A 12,348-nucleotide genomic window follows, 5' to 3' on the forward strand; every position below is an offset into this window, starting at 1 on the left:
CATTAAAAACGTTAGCATTGACATTGGCTGTTCTAAACAAATGGTTTTGATTCATTTTATGCTGTTGTGAAGTCTGCCAATTTCTTTTGGTTTACAGATAGATTTGTTTGCACTAAGTGTGTTTACATGCAGTACTGTTTGATTATTTATTTGAATTTTGTGCGGGTAATGCAACTTTAATATTTCACTTTTGATTGTATTAATTTAATATTGCATTTAATGTTTATTTGTATGTTGTACCTTTATTGATTATTTGCTAAACTTTACTCAAACATTTTCTTGAACATGTTAAACACTATATTGATTTATTGTCTTGCAGATTTATTTAGCTTTCTCTGTATCCATGATGTTCGTGTCCAATTTTCTGCCCTGCCCCTGTGAAGTGCATACACATGGCATACACTGACCCTCCCAGAGGATCCTGGGACATGTTGCACTGGAGAAGCAGGCTTGGTTTGCAGCACGTAGCTGCAGTATTTTTACTCTCCAGTGACAGGAGGACAAACAGGATTGGGCATATCATTGGTCATCACTCCTCTCCACAGTCCCTGAGGGATCTCTGTTGCAGACAAAGGCCCAGACAGGGACAAGAGGCCATTTGGAAGGCTCATACCGCAATGCTGCTCTCTTATACCCACTGCCAAGAACAGTATTGTTAGTATTTTAATGTTTCAGTCACAGCTCATTTTACATTGTGGGAAATGAAAGAAAGAAAATATTTTGCATAGTGATTGTGATGTAGTCTAGGGACTACAGTGAAATAAATGTTATTGTAATAAAAGCATTGGTAAGGAAAACATCCTAAAAGATTGATCTAATTTGACTGTAAACACATCATCCTGCACTGTTGGAAATTATTTTATTAGGAATAACCCCTTGAGATTTACCATCTCATTTTCAAGGGGGCACTGAACTCAAATGTAGTTGCCACAAAAAGTACTTTGACACATAGAACTGAAGTGTGTGATATCAGCACCATTATCGGCAAAAGGAATTGCTCAATTTATAATTGTTCTCAAACAGGTTTCCCCAAGCACTCCTCCCTGTCTTGCAATGGTCAAATAAACAGATAGTCCCACTGCAAACTCACACCATTATTTGAGCCAATCTTCCTATGTCAGGCTGATGCAGGATGCTTAATCATACTGAGCAATGTTCTAAATGCACCACAGATTCACAGGTGTTTATACTTTTCATGGAAGTCAACCTATAAACTGATTTATATATGCACTAAAATCACCTTGGAACCATTTGATTAAAATTTGTTGCAACATTGGGCACGAAAATGGCTATGTATACTGAATACTATACTGTATGTATAGTGTTTTTTCACAGGAAATTGGTGTCAAGGGGATCTGCCAATAGTCCTTTGTCAAATCCAATGTCGAATAAAAATGAGCAGTACTTAACCGATTGAGCAACTCATCAATGTGAGGCATCAAATTTAGACACAGCATTGACTTTTCTATAATCCACACAGAACCCTACAGACTCGACGCTCTTAGGAACTAGAACAACTGGGCTGGACCAATCACTATGTGATTCCTCTATTACCCCCATATCGAGCTTTGCATCCAAAACTTCCAGGACAATTTTCTTTTTGTGCTCAGGCAATAGGTAGGGATGGCTACGTACCACCATCCCCGGCTCAGTCTCGATGTGGTGCTGGATGAGGTTTGTCCGACCTGGTAGAGGGGAAAACACATCTGCAAATATATTTAAGAACTCTTATCAGTTCGCTTTACCTCATAATCGAGATCTCCCACTCATCGTGTGACCTCAAAGGTCCTTGTCACTTGGCGAGTCATTTGGAGCACGATGTGGGGAGTAATACGAATACCTTATCTCCCCGTGGAAATTCCCGCAGCCGAGTTCGCCTGTTATACATTCGGCTTTGTCCTGTGTTAGTTGACCCAAGGTGTGGAGTTTTGCTCTAAGATCAAGAATGTATTGGATTTCATTCTTACTGTTTGAAGGTCCCTCCTCCCAAATGGGCTATTAGTCGGTTCAGTGTTTTTCTTTCCCCCAAGTGACCCGCCTTCGGATTATAATGAGCCGCCTGGAACACCATTTCCCATCGGCTCCGCTGTATTAAGAGCTGGGTTGTAGCTGCCTTTGTTTGAGCATCCTTCATCACTCTATACAACCGCTCGTTTATAATTGCGAAATAAGGATATGAAAGTACGATATTCAGCCGGAGTTGTTGACCATCGATCACTCTCACTTGGTCGAAGGCGTACGTGAGGGTTTCACCCAAAGGGAGGATGGGAGGAACTGCAGCCCCCACATCATCCTGACGTGGAGCTGACGAAGATGGCCCCAGCTCGGCCTCCCCTGACAGAGCGTCGCACATTTCACAACTTGTTACCTGCTTGTGCCTACTTGAGCTTCGAAGTGCAACTGTTTTAATTGTGTTGGTTAATCCTATTGTGTTTGTAGTGGTGTATCGTCCACCTCAACAAAATAAGAATTTTCTAAATAAGAAGTTTGTCAGGAAAATTGTCACCATTCATGATAGGATTTTAATTTTGTGGGTTTTTAACATTCATATATGCTGTGACTCTAAGCCACTATCAAAAGAGTTTTTAAACCTGATTGACTTTGTTCAGTGGGTATCTGGCCCAACGCATTCTCAGGGCCACACTCTGGATCTGATTTTATCTCATGATCTATCGGTCTCGGACATTGAAATTAGCAAAACAAGTTTTTCGGATCATATGCCTATGTTGTTTTCTATACCTCTCTCTGGAAATACCTACAGAAATCCACCCCTGGCTCATTGGACCCGCACCTTCTCTTCCCGTTCAAGTGAAGAGTTTTCTACAGCTTATTTAGAAGTATGCACTTCACAAGACATGGAATCTTCATTGCACCACTTAGATGCAGATGATCATCTAAGCTTTTTCAACTCTATTTGCACCAATATTTTGAACTCTATTGTCCCATTAAAGGCAAAAAACATAAGCCTAATCCAGTACCTTGGCATAATGATACTACTCGTTCCCTCAGACAGTCTTGTAGAAGAGCAGAACGTAAATGGAAAAAGGACAGATTACAGGTCTCATATGAAATCCTGAGAGATTCTCTTTTTATTTTCAGAGGGTGCTACTGTAAGTGCAAATATCTTTCAGAGCTAATTCCAAAAAATAGTTGCAGACCTAAAATTCTTTTTTCCACAATAGACTCTGTTCTCAACCCCACTATAAATCTCTTCCCTGAGACATCTGTCTTTGCAAGGTATTTTGATAAGATCACTGGTATAAGATCTCAGATGTTTCCTTCTGTGTACACCTTGTCTGATGTTCCTCTATGCTCCACTACATGGTCTGCTTTTGAGCACATTAATCTGCATTCTCTTAATGAAATTGTTGAATATTTAAATGCGCCCTCAGGATGTTATTCCCCCACGCTTCCTTAAACAAATCATTGATGTTGTCAGCCCTGGACTTTTGTGAGTCATCAACAAATATCTCCACACCAGAAGTGTACCCGATTGCTTTAAACATGCTACGGTGTCGCCTTATTTTACAAAACCAAATCCGGACCCCACTTCCCTGATCAACTTTTGCCTTATCTTCAACTGGCCTTTTGTTTCAAAATCTTGGAGAAAGTGGTATTAATTCAACTACAGTCTTTTATCTCTGATAACTCATGAAATATTCCAATCAGGTTTTAAAGTTCATCACAGTACCGAATCTGCTCTCTTACGAGTTTCAAATGACATCTTCCTAACCACTGATTCTGGGAAATCTATGGCTCTGGTCCTGTTAGATCTTAGGACCGCCTTTGATTTGGTCGATCACAATATCCTTCTGTCTCAACTGGAGTCATGTTTGGGCCTTCTGGGCTCAGTGTTGCAGTGGTTTCGTTCATACCTTACTAATAGGAGGTTTGTTGTCTGTCTTGGACATCATTCTACTTCTGATTTTCATCAAAGTTGTGGTGTTTCACAGGGCTCAATTCTTGGCCCTGTATTGTTTTCTCTGTATATGCTTCCTCTGGGCTCCATTTTTAACAGATACGGATTGGCCTTTCATCTCTATGCTGACGACATCCAAATGTATCTCCCTTTAAAGCATGACAACAAACATGCCTTACAGCCCATATTAGACTGTTTAGATGAACTCAAATTATGTCTTACAAATAACTTTTTAAAGCTGAATGAGAGTAAAACTGAAATCATCCTGTTTGGCTCGAATAACCACAGTGCATGTAATTTTGACCTGGACTCTCTCTCAACTTATAGGACTGTGTGTGCTAGGAACTTGGGTGTTCTGTTTGACAACAAACTTAAATTTGATAAGCAGATAAGCGCTGTGGTAAAATCATGTTTTATCATCTTTGTTTGTTATCTAAGGTTAAGCCATTCTTGTCTTCAAGCAAGTTTGAAACAGTGATCCATGCTTTTGTTACTTCTCGCCTGGATTGCTGTAACTCACTTTACATTGGTGCCACTCATTCATCTATATAACGCCTTCAGCTTGTTCAAAACACTGCGGTTAGACTCCTTAAGGGGAAACATAAATTTGAGCACATCACATCGGTCTTGATTTCATTGCACTGGCTTCCTGTTAAATTTAGAATTGATTTTAAAACCCGCAATACCAGCTGGCCGGCTCAGCCACTATGCCCGCACTTGAGGGGATGGGTGCATCCGCCTGAGGGGCAGAGCGGGAAGGCACTGAAGTCGCTGGGAAAGGGATAAACCGGAGTAAGGTAGGAACCGGCTTCAGCGGTGGTGCAGGACCAGGGCCTGGAAAGAGGACAGAGTGAGAGGGGAGGGGGAGTGGGAAGAGATGGGAGGAAGCGCATGGGGAGGATAGAGAGGGATAGGGCTCTTTCGCCCTCGGGCATGCTGCCATATGGTCCTCCGCCAGCTGGACCACTTCCTCCAGCGACGCCGGGCGATGGCACTGGACCCATTCCGCTGCCTTTTCTGGAAGCCGGAGTATCAGCTTTTCCAGCACCACTGGGTCAATAATTCCCTCGACGTCACGTGTTGTTCTGGGCTCCGGCCAACCCACTGCAGGATGGTTTTCTTCAAGACGTAGTAGGCCAAGAGACTAGCTGCCAGCAGTTGTTGAACTTTGAGCTGGGCCTCCCCGGACAACAAAGGGATAAGTCGGGCCGACCACTGAGCAAGCGGCCAATGGCAGACTTCGGCGGTCTGCTCGAACAGGTCGAGGAAGGCTTTAGAGTCATCTTCTGTGCCCATCTTCACTAGTGAAGGGACTAGTGTTGTCCGGAGTGGGGCAGCTGTGGCTCAGATGGTAGAACGGGTCGGCTACCATCATTCAATTGCAGGGTTGGTGGTTCGAATCCCGGCCCACACTGCTCCACATGCCGAAGTGTCCTTGGGCAAGACACTGAACCCCGAGTTGCTCCCAACGGCAGGCTAGCCTTGCATGGCAGCTCTGCCGCCATTGGTGTGTGAATGTGAGTGTGGATGGGTGATTGGGACACAGTGTAAAGCGCTTTGGTAACCTCTAAGGTTAATAAAAAAGCGCTCTATAAGTGCAGACCTGCACTTATAGAGCGCTATCAGACCTGGCTGAGGAGTCTTCGGATTGCCTGCCAGTCCTCTGCTAGAGCCCTGAGGATCTCATAGAAGTGGCGATCCTGGTCCTGATGGAGCTCAAGCAGGGCCTGTTGGTGGGAGTGGTGCAGGCCGGCGAGGACTCCATGGAGCGTACTTCCTTGTTTCGGCACCAGTGTAACAATAAGAGGACACAGGGAACTTCAGTCTCAGGTCTGTGTAGCCTACAGCTTCACAATAACTCTTTAGCATCACAATAAGACATCAACTACTCAGCAGGACTACTCTGGATCTCTCTCCCCATTCATGTCGGTGGTGTGGTCCTTTTATACCGCTCTCCCCAACTCACTGCAACTAGAAACAGGTGTTAATCATAATCTGGCTCAGGTGTATGCACCCTTACCGCTTTCTCTCTCTCTCGGGCTGATGCTCAACCCCACCCCCGCTGCCACAAAAATACGACAAAATATATATTTAACTGAAGCAAAATTATTCAAAATAACTTAAAGGTTTTTAAACTTTTGAGGAAATAAGGTCCCATTTTCCAACTATGTGGACTTCATATTCATCAGCACAAACAAACAGGTTTTAATAAAAAAAAGTAAAGAGCTTTCTTACAAAAGGCACTTTTGTTGGCGCTGCACCCATAGAAGTGCTTCATGGAAATCGACGTCACACTGTTGTGTCATGTGATGCGATGCGGCATAAGTTTAAACCTTAAATGAAACAGTCTTGTGAACAATATGCAGTCGGTTTTAATTCATTAAAATTTTACACATGTGGACGTGGGGTTGCACAACATTAAGAAAAATAATCATAGCTCATGCAAGCATCTTACTATAAGGGAATTAGTGGAAAGCACAAGAAAAAAACTTTTTGCCATCATTTCAGAGACTTTGTAAATGTAAAGTTTGGGCAGGGACCTTTTCATTTTCATTTTTATTCTTTTTAGACACTTTTTTAAAAGCATGCTCTCTGAAAGATTATGACCGAGTTGTTTACAAGTAATCCCACTTCACCTCATTTCCCCTTTATGTGGCTTTGCACAATGCACCATCGTGATAATGCGACAGCATTCTGCTTTTACCTTCTGTAAGGAGATGACAGAATGTCATCCAGGACTCATGTCCTCCCCTGCAGCATGTATCCGGCTCATTTGCAGGCACAGGATATGAGGGTTGATCCTAATCACCATGTAGATCAGATAGTATTGTGTGCATAAACAGGGCTGTAGCAAGGTAATCTGGGCCCCCTGACTGTACATTGCTCTGGGCCCATTTCGACAGTTTCGACGGCTTATCTTTGTGCATAACTTGACTACCATTTAAGAAAACCTTTACTTTAGTGAAAAGGCTCTTCGTAATCAGGTTGAAGGATCCGAGGATGTAATTTGTGTTGAGTGTGTTTGCTACTTCAAGAGAGCAAACAAACATCTGTGTTGTTCTGCAACTATGCTGGTTCCAAATTTCTATCATATTATTTTATTAGTATGAATTTTATATATAAATTTTTACTTTTCATTTCACATTGTTTCTTGCAGTTGCTATGCTTTTCTGTACTGTATCATCTTCACAAGTTAGATCGTAAATGGTCTGCACTTATTTAGCACTTTTTTTAACCTTAGAGGTTACCAAAGCGCTTTACACTGTGTCCCAATCACCCATTCACACACACACACACACACACACACACACACACACACACACACACACACACATGTTGTGTTTCCATGTTTTATGGGGACTTTCCATAGACATAATGGTTTTTATACTGTACAAACTTTATATTCTATCCCCTAAACCTAACCCTACCCCTAAACCTAACCCTCACAGAAAACCTTCTGCATTTTTACATTTTCAAAAAACATAATTTAGTATGATTTATAAGCTGTTTTCCTCATGGGGACCGACAAAATGTCCCCACAAGGTCAAAAATTTCGGGTTTTACTATCCTTATGGGGACATTTGGTCCCCACAAAGTGATAAATACACGCCACACACACACACACACACACACACACACACTCATACACCAATGATGGCAGAGCTACCATGCAAGGCACTAGCCTGCCATTGGGAGCAACTTGGGGTTCAGTGTCTTGCCCAAGGATACTTTGACATATGGGCCTGGAGTCCTGTGGGCCTGGAATCGAACCGCCAACTTCTCTTCCGAGAAAAGGCTATGAGAGCAGAACTCAACAGAACACAAACGACTGTAAAGGAAATCCAGAGCCAGCCACAAATGTTGATGTGAGGTCCATTTTAAAAGTCCCAAGTTACATTTGCAAATGGACATGAACAAACAAAGAGCAGCTGATTGAATATTTTAGAGCATAATTAGAAAAACATAAATTGACTATAGTATTATAGACTATTTTTGCTCAAATTGAGCTTGTTATGTAAGAAGTTTATAGACAATCGGTTATCTATTAAAACTGTATAACTAACAGCATGGCACTGTTTCATTAAACACAGCTATATAAGAGACATGCACGGCTGGGGTCAGCCAAACATTACTCATCCTCTCTATCTCTTTCTAAAGCGGTGTGGGCTTACAGTAATATTACTGTCTGCAGCACTGTGTGTGTCCAGATCTTTGTTGATGTCAGTCTTCAGCAGATTTTTATTGACCTTAAAATGTCAACAAAGACATTTAAGTAAAAACTATAGCTACAAGACATTTTAGGAGCCCAACAAAAGAATCGTTTTTGTTGTGGTAAAATAGATATACATTTGAGAGTCAAATCTGATTCCCTTATCCACATAATGATTTGATCAAAAGAGAAAATGAGATAGACTGTAAAATAGGAAGTTTGAGAAAGAGTAAGAGAGAGAATGTGAAGAGGTAGAGAAAGTGTGTTCTGTGTGTGACTGTGGGTGGTGTAAAAGGAAACAACAGAAATGATGAGGCAAATCCAGTTGCTTATGATGTTGATCACCATCATTGTCCCCTTCCTAACCTGGTGGTTTTACTCTTGAAAACTCTTAAAAGAAATCAATACAACCTGGTCTCATGAGAAGTTGTAATAATTGTACAAGTTTATCAGTTGACTAGCGCCACCAATGCGCTGGATTGAGCAGCTGCAGCAACCCGAAAAGATGGACTTGGTTTGAGTAGACCTTAACCTCTTACACAAACCCTAGAACATAAACATGATTTTAATAGGAAAATGTATTTTGTGTACAACGGAAGAAATGAACATGGAGGTTTGAAACAAGATGAGGGAGGCGTAATGCAGGATATTGACATAAGTATGGAATGAGTAATAAAATATTAGGAAAATGGGAATAAAAATCGTACCTTTTCGTACAAGCCTAGTAGTACGATTTAATGATTTTGGCACTTCGTACAAATTATTGTGAGTTGTCACGAGACTGTAGCTGTGTCACGTTTCGAAGGCACTACGTACGAGACGGAAACATAACGTAACATGATTGCTATGACAGTCACTCTTTCACAAGGAGCGCTTTAAGTGAGACGGTAACAAAGTCCCTCTGGAAGGGAATGTATGAGGTACATTTTAGGAGAGTTATAATGATGTAAAGAGAAAAGAAAATAGATTTTACAGGTGTACTTTTAGTCTAATACTTTATTTTAATTAAATATTAATATAATTATACATATTATATACTCTGCACCCATCTACGGAGGTACTTCAACTTGGGAATTAACACTCCTTGCGTTTGAACATCATATTTATGGGCAAATTGGCGTTATTGTTTTTGAAAAGAGAAGCAAAGAAGCAAAGAATTGTGGGTTGTGAGTTCTCACAAAGAATACACCTCATTAGAGCCCTGCACGGGCCTCAAATCTTGGCCCTAGCCCAGCCCCGGCCCGAGATGCTCAGGCCCTAGCCCGACCCTTGTCCGGCAGCTTATCAGAATTCTCGGCCCGAGTCCGACTGGAGCCCGTTTTTTTTTTTTCTCATTACACAACCTATACTACTGTTGCAGCCATTAAAATTGTTCAGTTTTGTTTTTAATGCCAAAGTAGTTTTCGTTTCTTTACTAAGTTCATTTAGAAAAAAAATTGGAGTATTTTTTTGTTTGTTAAATTAAAGTTTTTGTTTTTTAAAGTAACAACCAAGCGACCAGCTGCCGACAGTGAGTTGATCACGTTTGATCAATTTAGCCTCTCAAATCACTACTTGACTTGCAAACAACAATAAAATCCATAGATATAAAACACTTCAAGTATATCACACAATGTATTTTAAATATTTATTATCACCACCACTCTTAAAATGCATTTTGACAAGCTGAGGCAGGCTGCTCTGCTGCTCGCAACAGTGTGCGGAAAAACGAAAGAACGGGCTATACAATATAAACAAATAAAAAATATGTAGGTTATCTTACCTTACCTCAAAAATCAAGGCTTCACCACAGAACATGGTCATTCTTATTTCCAATAGTTTGACTAATGAAAATGAAGTCCAATCAAACGGAAAACAAGTCTTAACATGGCTACAGCCAGAACAACAGTCTCTTACAGAGCATCGTGGAGAAAAAGCACAGCATCCACAGTGGAAGATTTCAATCCAGTCCTCCTTTCTTCCACAACTATTCCAGCTGCGCTGAAGGCACGCTCGCTGCTACTACTGCTGGCGGGGACACTAAACACAGTGCGAGCCAGTCTCGACAGTCGCGGTAGCATGGTCTCGTGTTGTTTCCACCAGCGCAGCACATCTCTTCCATCACCTTCCATGTTGGGATTGAGGTGCAGGTAATGTTGTACTTCATTGTTATCCTCTTCGTGCTCCACAATGTTTTCCCACTCTTCCTCAAATTCGGCCAGCGCTCTCTTTGCTGCATGGCCCGCAGCAACAGGTGCAGGCACAGCAGTTTTAAGTTCGCCATTGGCGATTTTTCTCTTTATGTTCTCCATTGCACGTGAGGTGAATCGTGGGTCTGTGGGAAACCTGTGTACGTGTGTGTGTGTGTGTGTGTGTGTGTGTGTGTGTGTGTGCGCGCGCAGACTGTGTCAGTGTGATTATAAAATGTCTTTCTATGTTTGTTTTACCATCAACTTCTCATAGATTCTTTTAATAAATAAATGTCTAAAATATAAAAATTGAGGTTCATAAAACAGGCCCGATGCCCGGCCCGTGTGTGTGAACTATGATGTGAAAATTGTCCCGAAGCCCGGCCCTATGGGCATAAATAAGTCGGGGCCCGTCGGGCTCGGGCTGAAATGCAGGGCTCTACACCTCATGCATCCTCCAAATTCCAATGAAAGAAGGTCGCATTCGAAGGCTACATTCGAAGTGTCCTACTCGCTTTTCTGAAATGAGACAGCCTTGATGACGTATGTGGCCGACAAATGCGACCTCCGGAGGACACAGCCTTCCAAATGAGACACAGCCAGTGTGTGACGAGGAGGAGGGCGTGGCCGGGCCATAACGATGGACGGCACTGAATCAGCCCAATCAGCCCGGAGATGGATAAAGAGTAGCCAGGGACACCAGTTTGTGAGAGAGAGAGAGAGAGACTTACACAGGAGTGTGTGTGTGTGTGTGTGTGTGTGTGTGTGTGTGTGTGTGTGTGTGTGTTTGTGTGTGTGTGTGTGGACATGTTTATGTGGTTTAAAAGGACAATTTTTTAGGTTACAAACTGGTAATTACAAGGGTATTATGCTATAAATGTGGTTTATGAGGACATTTCTAGTGTCCCCATAATTTAAATAGCTTAAAAAACATATTAAATGTTTTATTGAAAATGTAAAAATGCAGAAAGTTTTCTTTGAGGGTTAGTTTTAGGGGTTGTGTTAGGTTTAGGGGATAGAATCTATAGTTTGTACAATATAACAATCATTATGTCTATGGAAAGTCCTCATAATGCCAGAAGCCAAGTCTTCATATGGGCTTAAACCTGCTGAATCCCGGTGTTTCTTCAACTCAGCCCAGAATGCAATGGTGTTTGTTGTTTCCTCCCATTTCTGTAGATGGATAGACATCTACTGATTAATAATTGTATCTATCGTGTCTGGGCAATATCCTAAAAGGTTCGCAAGTTTTGTCATGTCTAGCGGGCTCTTGCTGTGCTTTAGTGTCTCTCCCACACTGAACAAAGACAAGTGCTGCAATATCTCTACATTATCTGGGAGTTCATTAGCTAAGGAGATGGTGTAGCGCAAACATCTCCTTCGAATAAACTGCAATCCTCCTCCTCAGGATAGAGGTCCAGCTGTGCTGCCTTGGACTCAAATGTATAGCCAAGGTATGGCTTGGGAGAGATGTGTCCATCTATTGGCTCTTTGAGCACATAGATTTTTGCCATTGGGTTAATGACCCTGCTGCAGACAGACTTTATAAGCCTCATTAAACAGTCAAGCAGCTTGAGTGAATCTTACTGTTCCCCCTCAAAAGCCTTAACAGCAGACTGCACCTCACTAATTATAGATTTTAGAAAATTGAGGTACAGGAGGTTCTGTGGGTCACTGTACATGGAATGTAGAACATCTGCTATGTAGCAGTGCTCACTTGCTATGGTGAGGCTGAAATGCAATTTTAGCTCCTCCCACTGATCTAAGATTCTGGACAACAAGCTTTATGGAAAGCCAGTGTGTGGCACAGACCTTAGTTATCAGTAAATGCCTCTCCCCACAGTTTATTGTCTCAAAGTCAGCCTTGTATGCTTCTCCTCGCTTTGGTGAAATAGAGAACCAATTATAGGTTTCTCTAACAAGGAATGCCACACTACGTGGAAGTGTGTTTTTGGAGGAAGAGCTAACAGTAGTGAGTGACACACACAGCGGATGAGGACCAGGTGTTTTAAGTCACCCTCCTCCCTCAGAATTTTGTACACACCATTGTA

The sequence above is a fragment of the Xyrauchen texanus genome, chromosome 10 (genome assembly GCF_025860055.1).
Source record: "Xyrauchen texanus isolate HMW12.3.18 chromosome 10, RBS_HiC_50CHRs, whole genome shotgun sequence".
NCBI lineage: Eukaryota > Metazoa > Chordata > Actinopteri > Cypriniformes > Catostomidae > Xyrauchen > Xyrauchen texanus.